The sequence below is a fragment of the Bos javanicus genome, chromosome 23 (genome assembly GCF_032452875.1).
Source record: "Bos javanicus breed banteng chromosome 23, ARS-OSU_banteng_1.0, whole genome shotgun sequence".
Classification (NCBI taxonomy): domain Eukaryota; kingdom Metazoa; phylum Chordata; class Mammalia; order Artiodactyla; family Bovidae; genus Bos; species Bos javanicus.
In genome coordinates, this window is record NC_083890.1 from 38,516,491 (window position 1) to 38,532,784 (window position 16,294).

Genomic DNA, 16,294 nt, shown 5'->3' on the forward strand with positions numbered 1-16,294 from the left:
CATCTATTTGCCATGAAGTGATGGGACCAGATCTTCATTTTCTGAATGTTGAGCTTTAAGCCAACTTTTTCACTCTCCTCTTTCACTTTCATCAAGAGGCTTTTGAGTTCCTCTTCACTTTCTGCCATAAGGGTGGTGTCATCTGTGTATCTGAGGTTATTGATATTTTTCCCAAAAATCTTGATTCTAGCTTGTACTTCTTCCAGCCCAGCATTTCTCATGATGTACTCTGCATATAAGTTAAATAAACAGGGTGACAATATACAGCCTTAACGTACTCCTTTTCCTATTTGGAACCAGTCTGTTGTTCCATGTCCAGTTCTAATTGTTGATAGGGATTGCTTCATGTTAAAAATATACATTTTAATGAAAAAATTATTGATATTCACGTGATGAAAAAATTGTACCAGCCATACTGCTTTATGGAAATGTATTTGTATTATGTGAGTAAAGTGAAGTCGCTCAGTCGTGTCCAACTCTTTGTGACCCTGTGGGCTGTGTCCATGGGATTTTCCAGGCAAGAGTACTGGAGTGGGTTGCCATTTCCTTCTCGAGGGGATCTTCCAGACCCAGGGATCAAACCCAGGTCTCCCGCATTGTAGGCAGATGCTTTACCATCTGAGCCACCAGGAAGATCTATATGTATTATGAATAAGAAATTACCTTTTGTAGAATTTATGCCTAAAATTAATTCACACCATGCATTGTCAGCAGTTCATTTAATCCTAAAAGTTTGAATGCTATAATGATGACTTAAAAAAAAACAGCACTGAGATTTTAGGCTTTTTTTTTTTCTTTAGAAAAAGGTTTATTTATTAATATTTTTAAAAACAGCAGTTAAGGGACAGATTCAACAAACATCTGAGACCCCTCTCTCTTCCATGACCTCCTGTGAAATGCTCATCCATTTGCTGCCGTTGTTCTTTGTTAAAAGATGCATTTATGGTTCTAAAGTTCCCTACAAATAGTGCTTTAGTTGCATCCCACATATCTGGAGAGTGTTCACTACTATTTAGGTCTGAGCCACCAGGGAAGCCTCTATTTATTTTTAGATTTCCATTTTGATTTCTTAGTTGGCTCAGAAATGATGTAGAGGTATAGGGTCAGAACAGTTTTGGTTTTTCTTTTTTTTTTTTTTTGGTTGGGAGATAGGCAACACATTCAAAGTTTCAAAATCCAAAAGGATTTTAGGCTTGTTTTAAAACCAAATGGAAGTTTCATTCACTTCCTCGACATGTAATTACTGAGTACTTGCTATGGCCCAGACATGGTTAGCTCTTTCAATAGATTCTTTTGCAATCTAGTAGAGGAAATAAAATCTGTACCTGGTACTATTACTACAGGGAAGAAAGTAGCTTGCCCCATAAAGGACTCACCAGTTGTTATAAAGTTGTTGGGTTTTTTTTTTCTTCCTCAATTCCTATGTTGAAAACCATTTAATGCCTAAGGGATAGTGTCAGGAGGTGGGGCCTTTGAGGATGATGAGGTTGAGAATGAGAATGAGGCCCCCTGAATAACTCCCTCATTCCCCCCACCCCCACCATGTGAGGATACAGCAAGAAGTCAGCAACTTGCAACTCAGAAAGTCTTCACTTGAACCCAACGGTGCAGGACCCTGATCTTAGACCTCCAGCTTCCAGAACCGTGAGAAATAAATTTCTGTTGTTACATATCGTTAGTCTGTAGTATTTTTTGCTATGGCAATCCAAATGCCTATGACACCAATAAAAACTACTGAAGTTAAAGGTAGAGAAGATTTCTTCTAGCCTTGTGAAACTAGAGTGTGGGTTAGAGATAGTTCATAATAATAGCACGTAGGTTAGGGCTTCAAGTAAAATATACAATCAGTCTACCTGTGTATACACACATATTTTTATAGAAGGGTAGTGTACACATCAAAAGCAGAGACATTACTCTGCCAACAAAGGTCCGTCTAGTCAAGGCTATGGTTCTTCCTGTGGTCATGTATGGATGTGAGAGTTGGACTGTGAAGAAGGCTGAGCGCCCAAGAATTGATGCTTTTGAACTGTGGTGTTGGAGAAGACTCTTGAGAGTCCCTTGGACTGCAAGGAGATCCAACCAGTCCATTCTGAAGGAGATCAGCCCTGGGATTTCTTTGGAAGGAATGATGCTAAAGCTGAAACTCCAGTACTTTGGCCACCTCATGCGAAGAGTTGACTCATTGGAAAAGACTCTGATGCTGGGAGGGATTGGGGGCAGGAGGATGAGAAGGGGGCGACAGAGGATGAGATGGCTGGATGGCATCACTGACTCGATGGACATGGGTCTGGGTGAACTCCGGGAGTTGGTGATGGACAGGGAGGCCTGGCGTGCTGCAATTCATGGGATAGCAAAGAGTCGGACACGACTGAGTGACTGAACTGAACTGAACTGAGTGTACAGATGGAGTGTAGTGTATGGCTTGAAATATTTTCACAAAAGGTATCCAGCCCTATAATCAGTGCTCAGGTCAAAAACTAGACCATTATCATCTGGTCTACAATACTTCTTGAGGCATTTTCTTTTTTTTTTTTTTTCATGTGGTGATTCATTGATTTCAGTACCATTTGTTGAAAACACTTTCCTTTCCCCATTGAATTTTCTTGGCATATTTGCCCAAATCGATTGACTCTGCAGATGTGAGTTTATTTCTGTGTCTCTTCTATTCTTAATGGTGCCCTTTGATATAAAGAAATTTTTAAATTTGACATATACAAATGTAAAAATAAGCCTACTTTTACAGTTAGTGCTAATTGTGTCCTACTTATGAAATGTTTGCCTACTCCAAGGTCATGAAGATATTCTCATGTATTTTCTTTTAAAAGCTTATTGTTTTACCTTTCATGTTTAGATCTACAGTCCCTCTGGGACAGATTTTTGCGTATATATGATATGAGGTGAGAATAAAGATTTACTTTTTTCCATGGTTATCCAGTTGACCCAGAACCATTTGTAGAAAATTCTGTCATTTCCCCAATGCATTGCAATGAGCGGCTCCTTTGTCTTAAATCAAATGACCTCATGTGTCTATTTCACTTTCTGCCTTCTATTCTGTTCTCTTGATATTTTAATGGTAATTTATACTATTTTAATGAATATAGCTTGATAATAAGTCTTGATATCTAAAGTACAAATTATCCAGCTTTTTGTTGTTGCTCAGAACTGTTGTAGTGATTTTTGCCTTCTTGCCAAAGTTAATTTGTCAATTTTTATATATATGTGTGTGTTACATAATGTACATTATATATATGGGCTTTCTGGGGACTTAAGTACAATTGGATCCATCTATCGCTAAATTTGGAGAGCATTATTAGCTTTTTAATATTGAGCCATTCAATTTATGGATGTGGTATAACTCTCCATTCATTTACATTTTATAACATAGCTCTCCTTGTGATTTTGTAGTTTTTCAATGCAGAGGTCTTATAAATTCTGTTTTTTAGGGTTTATACCTAGGTATTGGATTTTTAAAATATTTGTGATAATGTTTTCACGTGTCAACTTGACTAAAGTCCAGTAGACTAGTTCTTCCTATGCTAGACCAGTGATTCAATCAAATACCGATGCTGTGCCTGTATTTTTGTATAACTAGTCCCTATAATTGCTGGACCTTAAGTGAGGGAGATTACGTGGATAATCTGGATGGGCCTGACTGCATCAGTTGGAAGGACTTAAAATCAGGACTGAGGTTTCCCTTTCAGAGAGAAGAAATTGGGACCCAGGATGACAGGACTGGGTTGTGCCCATGGAGATTCATTCTATTCAGGATGCTTCCATTCAGGACGCTACCTGATGGCCTGGCCTTTGAATTTCTTACTGACTTAGCTGTCACAAACGTAAACCAATTTTCTGTAATAAATTATCTACCTATCTACAATCTTTCACTTACCTGTCTATTTAGTTATCTTCTATCTCTCACTAATTCTTCTCTGATTAAACACTAATTGAAACAGATTTTGGTGCTAGAAGTGATTCCAGAATAATAGGAGCTTAAGGATGAGTTCTCTGAATTGATGCAAGGCAGTTCATGGAGTGATACAGCAAAGGAATTACTCAGATTATCGCCATTGTATGCCCCTCATCAAGTACCACGACCTCAGAAAGATTAAAATATTGTAACCAATCTAAACAGCTGTGCTATGCTGCATCCCCATCAACTACTGGGATTTAATTATATATAAATTAAAGTTTTAATATTCATACCCTATGTGATGCTAAATGTCTAAGCATCTTTTAAATGATCTTTTAAATTTTTGTATCGTTGGAAAGAATACGTGGTTTGGGGATGTTGAATATGAGGAGAAATAGAGTGGGATGGTCCAGGATTTTCTGATAAGGTTTGGAATATTTTATTCTATTCAAATCCTGATCTACTCATTTCTCAGAGCCTTGATTTCATTCTTCTGATGTCAGAGAACATATTACTTTGCTCATATTCAAAAGCCAAAAATTAAAAAGCCAAAGGGAATACATTTTTTTAAAAGTTTGCCTGGGACTTCCCTGGTGGTCCGGTGGTTAAGATTCTGTGCTTCCAGTGCAGCGGGTATGGGTTCCATCCCTGATTGGGAAACTAAGATCCAGCATGTCAAGCAGCGCAGCCAAAAAATAAAAATAAAACCAAGTTGCTTGCTGTTTACAGCAGGCTAGTATTTTATGAGTCTTCTCTTCTTGGAAGTGAGAATGAGCCCTGGTGATCCTAATGGACTTGATTTCCTCGGTCAGCACAGGCAGACCGTACTTGCACGGAGATTTGCAGGCATCACAGCTGCTGCATTTTAATTTTTACACAGATTGAAAGAATATGTGAGCTGAATGCACCCTGGGCGAACCTGCAACCCTAATCTCCAAGGGAACGGGGAACTTAATGACGCCTCCGCCACCTCTGAGCAAACACATCCAGAGCAGACCTGGGAGGGATCAGGGCCAGACAAGCTGAGCACACAGCTTGGTCCCCTAGAGAAATGTTTTGTCTTTCTAATCCTAAAGTATGGGGTATAATGGAGTATAGAGGATCTGTTAGGAATAAAACAGCCAAATGAAAAAGGAGGGAGCAAAGAATGGCAAAACTTTGGGGTCTTCACGCCAACTGAAACTAAAGCATGTATGGAAATAAAGGGGAAAAAAAAGGTAACCCAAAGATGTAGCCCAGAGGGAGAGAGAGAGCACCACCCCTTCTGCTTTTCTATATGACAACGGAAACATTTCTGCTTCTTTTCTGTATGCTTCACACATAAACTTGAGGTATTGTCTTGGGAGAAACGTTTAATTAATTAAGATACAGTTTGGCTGACCTAGGACTTTGCAGAAGGCTGTGAGAGTATTTGCATTTTCATAGCTCCCACAAATCTCTCGAGATGGCGTTGTCATTCCCATTTTCCAGACGAGCTGAGTCCAGTGACTGAGTCCAGGGCAAGATGCTGAAGGAGGTTGAGAGATACATCTCTTGACTATTTCTTGAGTAAGGACTTAAGGAAATAATGAACACTCATATTTCCAAAATACAGTTTTGTGAGTCTTTACGTTTACCTGATTATCACATAGTATTTTGAGGCAGGCAATAGTAATAAAAGAGGGAAGAACAAAGGGACTAGCCTGGTGACTCAGATGGTAAAGAATCCGCCTGCAATGCAGGAGACCCGGATTTGATCCCTGAGTCGGGAAGACCTTTGGACAAGGGAATGGCTACCCACTCTAGGATTCTTGCCTGGAGAACCCCATTGGCAGAGGAGTCTGGTGGGCTACCATCCATGGGGCTGCAAAGAGTTGGACACGACTGAGTGACTCACTCACTCAGAAGAACAAATCTGACTCCATATTGGATCTAACCTTCCGGCTCTTGTTGCCTGGGCTTAGGCAAGCAGACTCTGCACCTTTTGTAAGAGAATGTTGCTTATAGCCTGAAATGTACAGGATAAGGTATCCCCCTGGCTCTGACCTTTAAGGGTCTGTATAGAGATAGAAAGTGGCAGAACAGAGAATAACATTTGTCTTGTTCAAGGTTTACAGGAACACCATGACCTGACTTTGGACAGCTGCAAGATCAAAGGATTCTGATACAGAAAAGTTTGCAACAATTAACCACACCTCTCCCTCACCTTGTTTTTAAAAGTGCTTTGCTGAAACCCTTCCGGGAGTTCGTGGCCCTGCAGTAAACCTTTCTCTGCTCCAACTCCGTTTCGGTTTGTTTGATCTCACTGTGCATCAGGCACCTGAACCTGTCTTTGGTAACAGTAAGCCCTTGATAGGTTTGTTGTGTCCTACAGCTCCAGGAGTTGGTGATGGACAGGGAAGCCTGGCGTGCTGCAGTCCGTGGGGTCGCAAAGAGTCGGACATGACTGAGCGACTGAACTGAAATGAACAGATTCACCAGGTGAAAGTAATCCAGGCTTCCTTGCCTTTGGCTCAGCCATTTTCCAGCCTAAGAGAGGTCCTTTGCCTCCTTCGTTCCCAGAATCATCTGCTGACCAGTCTGAGGTTAAACAAACCATTTTTTCAGCTTCCCTCCGCCAACTGGCTACAGAGAGGTAATGATAATAACTATCATTGATTGAGTGCTTTGTTTATATTGCTTTGTTAAGACTTCTGAGGTTATTTCAAAGTTATGGAAGGGTAAAATGAGGCTAGGCAAGGTAGATGGAGGTGCCTGACGTTATCTACTTAGTAATGAGCCAGATCAGAGCCTGGGCATGCCACGTGGAAGTCTCATGCTTCTGAATTCCGTTTACCTTGAGCCAGGACAGGAAGGAAGGTCATTTCATACTGTACTTGGTGTCTGGTTTTGCCCCACGAAAGACGCCCCAATTGAACTTTCTCAGGGAACCAGCCGGCTCCTGCTTGCCTTCAGTTAATTACCTGTGCAGACAGACTTGCACTTTAATATTGCCTCACACCTGAGACTCTCCCAAGGTTATTAGACTGTGTCCTAAGGTGAGGAAAATTCTTTTTAAACATTAGTGTTTAACGGTTTTCAGCTCAAAGCGACTGAATCACCTACAGGGTTCTGTCCTGGGCCCCAGGAAAATAAAGATAAATTAAAACTGGCCCTTCTTCTCCAGGAGCTTTTGGATGTGGAGCAAGTATCACCTTCAAATGAAGCAAATGGACATGTTCTAGACGGACAGCACGTGACAATAAATAGAATGAGTAATGCAGATAATAGAGAATCGTAAATAATGTGACAAATGTACTGTATAATGTAGAGTAATAATACCAAGGAATATTTGGTAAGAGTATTTCCTCTGATATTGATGGTAACTTTGTCTGAAAGAGTTAATTTATCCCACAGTTCAGCTTAGTTCAGTTCAGTTGCTCAGTCGTGTCCAACTCTTTGCTGCCCCATGGACTGCAGGACACCAGGCCTCCCTGTCCATCACCAACTCCCAGAGTTTACTCAGACTCATGTCCATTGAGTCGTTGATACCATCCAACCATCTCATCCTCTGTCATCCCCTTCTCCTCCAGCCTTCAATCTTTCCCAGCATAAGGGTCTTTTCCAATGAGTCAGTCCTTCCCATCAGGTGGCCAAAGTATTGGAGTTTCAGCTTCAGCATCAGTCCTTCCAGTGAATATTCAGGACTGGTTTCCTTTAGGATGGACTGGTTGGATCTCCTTTGGTACAATTGACTCTCAAGAGCCTTCTCCAACACCACAGTTCAAAAGCATCAATTCTTCAGTGCTCAGCTTTCTTTATAGTCCAACTCTCCCATCCATATATGACTACTGGAAAAACCATAGCTTTGACTAGACGGATCTCTGTTGGCAAAGTAATGTCTATGCTTTTAGTATGCTGTCTAGGTTTTTAAAAGGAAGAGGTAGTAAGAAAAACCAATCCTACAATTTAATATTTCTGGGTAAAGTCAGAGAAAAATTATCATTTCTGAGTGTAAGTACTTCATAAATTAATACAAAATATCAATTTTGTAGAATAGCTATTGGTATTGACTAAGAATTCATCAAATGTTAAATATTATTATTGTCTCTTCAATGAAACAATTGCTTATATTTTAAGTGGTGATTCAAATGAATGTTACATAATGCATAATATTTGGTGATGGAGTCTGATTTCATACAAGGTATTTTTCATTGCAAAATTTTTTTACTTTTTTCATTTTGTATTTTTGTCAGTAAAAGTAGAGTATTTGGGGGAGAAATGTGTGGTTTTGTAGCTCAGCTCAGTAACTGTATCCCCTCCGGTATTAACTGGTAGTTACTTCACAAATCCATACGTTTTTAAAAGAACAGATATCCTTTCAAGTAATTAAAAAATGTTTTCTAGGTACTTGTTTATATTCAAAGTCCGTTATCTTGCACGAACATTCCCCCAAACATACACCAGGAATTCTTCTCATATTTTGAGTTGTCAATATGAAATGTACTTAAAATTTCCCCCAGCATCAGTTTTCTTTGTAAGCTCTTCAACACATTTCCTATGCTTTGATAACAGATAATGTCTTGTTTTGCAATTACTTTCAAGAAAATGACTTCTATAGTTTTCTACCTTTAACTCATATTAAAACTACGCCAATAAGCTGGTTGTCACACATCTTTGTATCAAACTGAATGTAGCATTTGAAGAAGCTAACGAGAAAGGTTCCCTTCCTGAGCAGTACTGATACTCCGTCGCAGAATTACCTGTCCGGGTAGTATTCCCAGCCCTTGCTGTCTTGCTGAAATGACTTGCATTTTGTGGAAGCTATTTGGACCATTACTTGCAAGGTGAGGAAAGCTTTTTGAGAGGCTCTTTGATAATAAGAAAAACAGGAACTAAACAGGTAGATGTTATATAGTGGAACAAATGACCTATCATGATAAATTTGCTAGCAGTCCCTTTTTTGGACAGGTATTTGTGTGTGTTGTTTGCTTACCTTTCTGTACACTTAAAGGCCATATTATCAAAGTACTAAATTGTCATACAAATTTGCAAATTATTGAAAATAACTTTAAAAATATCACCAACCCCATTCGCGGACAATCCCTGTCAACATTTTTGTGTATTATATCTTTTGACTTCCTGTGTATATTAAAAAATCATTACAGTATGTACGTATCATTTTTTATCCTTTCATCTGGCTTTTCTAGAATTTCATCTAAAGGGAGTATATAGTCCTTTGTGTCTGGCTTCTCTTGCTTTACATGAGCCTCTTGAGAACATCGATGCTATTGTTGAATCATATTTCATCGTAAGGATGTACCACTAATCGTTTATCCCTTCATTAATTGATGAGTGTTGAGTTCGTTCCAGCTTTTGACAATTAGTACTCTTGCCTGGAAAATCCCATGGGTGGAGGAGCCTGGTAGGCTGCAGTCCATGGGGTCGTGAAGAGTTGGACACGACTGAGCAACTTTACTTTCACTTTTCACTTTCACGCATTGGAGAAAGAAATGGCAACCCTCTCCAGTGTTGTTGCCTGGAGAATCCCAGGGACGTGGGAGCCTGGTGGGCTGCCGTCTGTGGGGTCGCACAGAGTCGGACACGACTGAAGCGACTTAGCAGCAGCAGCAGCAGCAGTGTGAATAAAGCAGCTCTAAACTTGAGTACAATTCTTTGTATGGGCACGTTTTCATTTCTTTTTGATAAGTGCTTAGGAATGGAATTGCTGGCCATATTGTATGTGTGTATTTAAATTGATAAAAAACTACCAACTTATCTTGCAAAGTGACAGTTCTGTTCTGCACCCTCACAAGCCATGCATGAGAATCTAGTTGCTAGACATCTTCACCAACGCTTGGCATCGTCTGTCTTTATAAATTTTTCTTTATTTTAGTCATTCTTGTGGGTATCTAGTCGTTTTAATGAGTGTTTTTCTAATGATTCATGATGTTGAAAATTTTTATGTGCTTATTTGTCTTCCTTATGTCTTCTTTAATATCTTCTGCCTTTTTTTTATTGGATTGTTTGCTTTTCTTATGGAGTTATAAGAATTTTTAATATAGTCTGCATACAAGTCCTTTATCAGATATATGTTCTGCAAATATTTTCTCACAATCTGTAGCCAACCTTTTCATTTTCTTAACAGTACCTTTAGAATAGTAAAATTTTAGCAAACATTTGAGTTTTGATGAAGCCTATTCAATCAATTTTTTCTTTTTGAGTCCTGGTTTAAAAATATTTGCCTAACCTAAAATCAATAAGATTTTCTTCTAGAAGTTGAATAATTTTAGGTTTTATATTTGAATGTATAATCCGTGTTTTAAATAATTTTTTGATGTGATGTGAGTCAAGTTTTCCCTTTTTGCATATGAATATCTGATTTTTTTCTTGCACTAGTTTTGATAAAGAAAACGAAACAAAAAACCAAATGGTCATAGATATGTGAGTCTGTTTCTGGATTCTTTATTCCATCTATTAAATTTTCTATGTTGATACACTGGCATAATTTCTTACTTACTATAGCTTTTAAATAAACTTGAAATCAGTTCATGTTAGTCCTATAACCTTGGTGTTTTTCAAAGTCGTTTTGGTTATTCTAGGTCCTTTTTATTTTCATGAGAATTTTAGAAACAGTTTTTGAATTTTGTCAAAAAGGATTTTTATCCAAACTATATGAGGAACTCTCAAATGTGATATATATTTTTAACATGGGGTGGGGGTGGGGCACCTCTTTTTCAAGCTTATCTTTTATTCCTTTAGCATTTCTGTCCAATGCAACTGCAGGTTGTTTGTACAAATAAAGATACCCATTTAAGCTAAAGGTCCGAGACTATTTCAGATAATTCTTAAAGTGAGTACTCTTTTGAAGCTCAGTCCTAGATCCTGAAAGCATGGGGGCACGTCAGGCCACAGGCAGTCAGGATCCCAGGGTGTCATGTTAACGACAGGATGGGTTTTTTTGAGCACACGCCAGATCTAGATTCTGCTCACTGTTGCTACAATCATAAGTCAAAGGATTCTTTCTTGCACTTGATGTACCAAGAACTGCAGTTCTTGTAGCCACCACTTGAATCTACCCAGAGCATTCAGTATCAGCCTTGAGTATGTACAACAGTGTTACAATGTCCTGGCCCTGAGGGCCACAGCTGTGGGCACTGTGCTGTGTTGTGTTAATTGCTCAATCATGTCTGACTCTTTGCGACCCCATGGAGGTAGCCTGCCAGGCTTCTCTGTCCATGGGGATCCTCCAGGCAAGAAAACAGGAGTGGGTTGCTATGCCCTCCTCCAGGGGATGTCCCCCACCCAGGGATCGAGCCCAGGTCTCCCGCATTGCAGGTGGATTCTTTACCGTCTGAGGCACCAGGGAAGCCCTCACTAAAGTGAACCTTTTGTTCCTCATTACAGTGATATTGTTCCAGAACTTGGATCCATTTTTCAGTCCATCTTGTTTAATGCTTCTCTCTTGTTGGATTCTTTCCCTACACTTAGAAGCTACCAGTTTATTGAAATTTTATGCCGTGCTCTTTTTAGAATGCTTATTTTCAGGCATGTATCATATTTGTGGATCAGACCTTGACAATTACAAGGCATTTAAATGATTAGATTCTGATTGTCAAAATTCAAGCCCTTGAAATAGAATGCCTAAGCTAATGCATTCCACACGCCAGCATCTCATTTGCTGATCAATGTGTTCATCAGAATCAATGATGAGCACGTACTATATACTTGTCAAAGTAAACTTATTAAAAATACATTAGTTCTAAATAAAATCTTGTATTGATTTGTCATTTGTTTTATTGATAGCAAACTTTACACCTGCCCTCAAATATTCACATCAAAAAATATCTGTTTTTTCAGATAGATTGAAGTTCAATGATGAATACAATTCCTCATTGAGAGGATACTGGCTCATCAGCATGCACCAATGGCATGCCTCACGTTCAGAAAAACAAAGATGAGGGCAGCTATGGAAAGCAATTGATATTCCTGCCCAGGTTGGAGTTGATGTGCAAATGGATAAACACAGTGTTTCCATTCCGAAGAAGCTATATGGAATCACACCAGCAGGGGTTTGATCCTGAATTTCCTTCTGTTTTTAGCTCTGTTGTCATTTCAGAAGCTGAGAAACCAAGAATCTCCTAGAGATGTATTAAGGGATTCCAACCCCCAAGACAGAACGATGCAACAATTAGCAATCACATAAAAAGTAAACAATAAAGCATGTAACAATACAAGGGGGGGTATTACAAAATGGATTTATAAATGTGGGGTGGTATTAGTTTAGTATGACTTTGTTACTCACTATTATTAACATAGTGCTTACTGACCTTTTTAGATAGTATATAAAATGAACTGGTCTAGAGCTAAATAGCTAATAGTTTCTGTTTTTAATTAAGCTCTGTCTTAATATCTCCCCAGGGGTCTAATACACTGGAATCCATTTTTGAGGGGAGAGAGGAGGTTAAGGCTACTTCTAAGGGGCCCTCATTAAAATTTAAGCAGAGAAAAATCCCTCCTTTTTGTGGCTCTACTTTTTGGCAAAATTTCTGCATTGGGTCTTTGAGTAGCTGGAGGACAATCAAGAGTGACTAAATTTAAGAGATTCAAGACTTTATTTTACCGATAATGATGATCTATTGGATCCCATCTCCTCTCCTAATGAGTGGTCCTCCTTCCTTCCTTCAGGGCCCTACCACCTGTCCTTCAGGGGGAAGCAATCAGCCTCCTTATTTTTAGGACCAATCCCAACTTTAGAAGGGCAGAATTCCATTAGTTTAAAGTTGACAAATAGTTGCTGTTAGTCTCACTCTGGGAGAAGGCAATGGCACCCCATTCCAATACTCTTGCCTGGAAAGTCCCATGGACGGAGGAGCCTGGTAGGCTGCAGTCCACGGGGTGGTGAAGAGTTGGACACGACTGAGCGACTTCACTTTCATTTTTCACCTTCATGCACTGGAGAAGGAAATGGCAACCCACTCCAGTGTTCTTGCCTGGAGAATCCCAGGGATGGCAAAGCCTGGTGGGCTGCCGTCTCTGGGGTTGCACAGAGTCAGACACGACTGAAGTGACTTAGCAGCAGCAGCAGCAGCAGCAGCAGCAGTCTCACTCTAACCCAGAACCCAATTGAGGACATGGATTTCCAGTCAGCTCCAGGGACTTAAGACCCACTTTGCTAATAATCCCTATTATCTCTAACCATAAAGAGATGCTTCCCAGGTGACTCAGTGGTAAAGTATCTGACTGCAGTGCAGGAGACTCAGGAGATGTGGGTTCGATCCCTGGGTCAGAAAGATCCCCTGGAGTAGGAAATGGCAACCCACTCCAGTATTTTTGCCTGGAGAATTCCATGGACAGAGGAGCCTGACAGGCTTCGGTCCATGGGGTCGCAAAGAGCTGGACTGAGCACACACATGCAGTATGTGAGTATGTGTGACATAAAGAGATGGGTCCTGGGAGCTCTACTATCCAGAGGCAGAACACTATCAGATGGAAAGGGAGGCATAAGACAGCAAGAGAAGAGCATAGTAGTTCCCCTGCACTGCTCATGGGCCCTTATCCACAGGTATCATGTGTCCAGCATGTCTTCAACCCAAGGGAATGAGTTTATTCCAGGCCCTGACTTCGAGCTGGCATACTCATTTTGTAGGTAGTCTAACTGCTCATCTAACTGGCTTTCCATCTTGTGCTCATTCCCGTAAATTATATTGTGTGGCCATCAGAACAAAAACCCGTATAGGACTTTGCTCTAGTCCCCATGGATCTGACTTGTAGCTTTTTGTCTTACTCTGTTGTAGTAAACAAAGTGAAATTTGGTTTGCTTACATCGGGAAATAAATGCTGGTAATTAGATGGTTAATGGTGGTCTGTTCACTAGGTGAGATGCTTCAACCAGGAATGATTTTTTTAAAGAGATTGATCTCAATTTAGGAAATAGTGCCCACGCCTCTGCCGTGATTTTAAATTAGCCATGGCAGTGTGAAAATGCACAAGGTTGAAGGCTTCTCCAAGGAAGAAAGCTGGGAGTGGTGGAGGAGTGAGACAAAGCTCGCTTGATGAGTCTTTGCTTGTATTAGGAAAGAAAAATCTTTAAGTAGCTTGTCCAGTTCCTTTGTGTTTGCGTATGTGAGAAGCTCTTGCAGTTTTCTTAAGCTCAGTGCCCTGATCAGAATCTCATGGGCACTTGGCCCATGCCCAACCTTGGCTTAAAGGAGGCTAGAAAGCTGCTATCCTGATTTTTGTCTTTATGATGGGAGGCAAGCGAGACGAGAGAAAAGGGAGTTTGGAATGGCTGTCGTGTCTGCACCAAGTGATCTTCTCATTTTTCTGTTTATTCAAGACAAGCCCACTGAACTTTTAATCTTTAGTTCTTCATCTTTTTGCTCTCTTATGCTCTTGGTTGTGCTTTTCTGTGCATACATTTTGCTCCTTAGTATTTCTGCATCACTGATGGGATAAAGCCCCAGTTCCAAATCATAGCATCTGAGATCCTTTGCGCCTGGCCCCTGCCCTTCACTTCAGCTACCTCTACTTCTATTTCCTTGAAGACGCCACTACTGTACTAAGTGGAGTCTCTTTGTTGTTGTCATTTAGTCTCTAAGTTGTATCCAAATCTTCGTGACCCCATGAACTGTAGCCCGCCAGGCTCCTCTTTCCATAGGGTTTTCCCAGGCAAGAATATTGAGGTAAGTTGCCATTTCCTTCTCCAGGCTTCCCTGGTGGTTCAGACTGTAAAGAATCTGTCTGCAGTGCAAGAGACCTAGGTTCGATCCCTGAGTCAGGAAGATCCCCTGGAGAAGGGAATGACTACCCACTCCAGTTTTCTTGCCTGGAGAATCCCATGGACAGAGGAGCCTGGCGGGCTACAATCCATATGGGTCATAAAGAGTCGAACACGACTAAGTGACCAACAATTTTGCGCTCTCCAAGGGATCTTCCCGATTGAGGGATCCAACTCTTGTCTCTTCTGCCTCCAGCATTGGCAGACAGATTCTTTACCACTGTTAGGAAGACCTGTGGATTCTCTAGAAAGTGAAAATGAAAGTCGCTCAGTCATATCCAACACCTTGTAACCCTGTGGACTATACGGTCCATGGAATTCTCCAGGCCAGAATACTGGAGTGGGTAGCCTTTCCCTTCTTCAGGGACTCTTCCCAACCCAGGGATAGAACCCAGGTCTCCTGCATGGCAGGCAGATTCTTTACCAGCTGAGCCACAAGTGGATTCTCTTACTGTTTTCTAAAAGTGGCATACTGCCTTCAGGCCCATGTTGTCTCAAATACATAACATTTGCCCACGAATCAAGACCACCTCAATCAATCTCTCTTCTGGGAAGCTTTCCAAAGGCCGTTCTTCTGATTAGTATTGACCTTGCTATGTCGTAATGGTTTTCTCACATTCCTGCCCTCAAGGATTCCTTGGTCTAGTAGGACAACAGGACTTGGGAACAGTGCCTGGCACAGGGTAAGCATGTAAAAAATGTGCCGTGAAGGAGACTGAATAACCCAAGATAAGTTGTTAGGACAAACCAATTTGATTAGTTGATTGAGCAAATAAGCAGAAAACATTTTTAACCTTATAATATCAATTTAGATTAGTACTGATTTAAGCCCATCATTTTGTAGATTATATATGTTACCAACTCAACCTAATAGCTATTTTCCCATCTTCTCTCCCAAGTATGTGCTCATACGTGTTTGTGTGACTTTATTATCTTCAGTTTTCTTTCTCTACTTCTCATTTCCCCACCATTAGTATGGCAGTTCCACTTCCCTCATTGTTTGTCTCTTCACATCTGATTAATATTATCACCAGGTATAAGACTCGTCTCTGCCTCAGTGGAGCAGGGGCAGTCTTTGTATCCAAAAGCTAGGATACATCTAAGTATTCTCACACAAAAGTCACTTAACATTCGCAGCGCTGACCTCTGGTAAGCAGACTTTGTGTGCAATGCCATGAAGCGTGGTTCATCGAGGGATGAAGAATCATCTTTTTTTCCCCACAGTAAATAACCTGAAGGCTACTTAGTTCCCTTACAGACTTTTCATTCTATTAAAAAAAAACACTTCTGAATTCATATCACTTAATCTATACTAATATAGATCTCAGAAAATTCTCTGATATGTTTTACCCTTTACGACAGAGAGACTAACCATCATGTAAAACTGGTGAGTTGGCTGGCTTGTTGGAACCTAAGAGTCTTTTCAGTATAAGAAGGACCAGACTCCATGCTTCCAGTGCAGGTGGCGAAGGTTCAATCCCAGGTCAGGGAACTAAGATCCCACAAGCTTCATGGTCAAAGAAAATAAATAAAAAGCACAGAGTGCTGGTTCTGAGGCTCTTAAAAAAAAGACAATACCATTCAAGAAGGGCCACCTAAACCCTGGGAGAGATAAAAATTTTTTAAAATTAAATCTTTATATACAT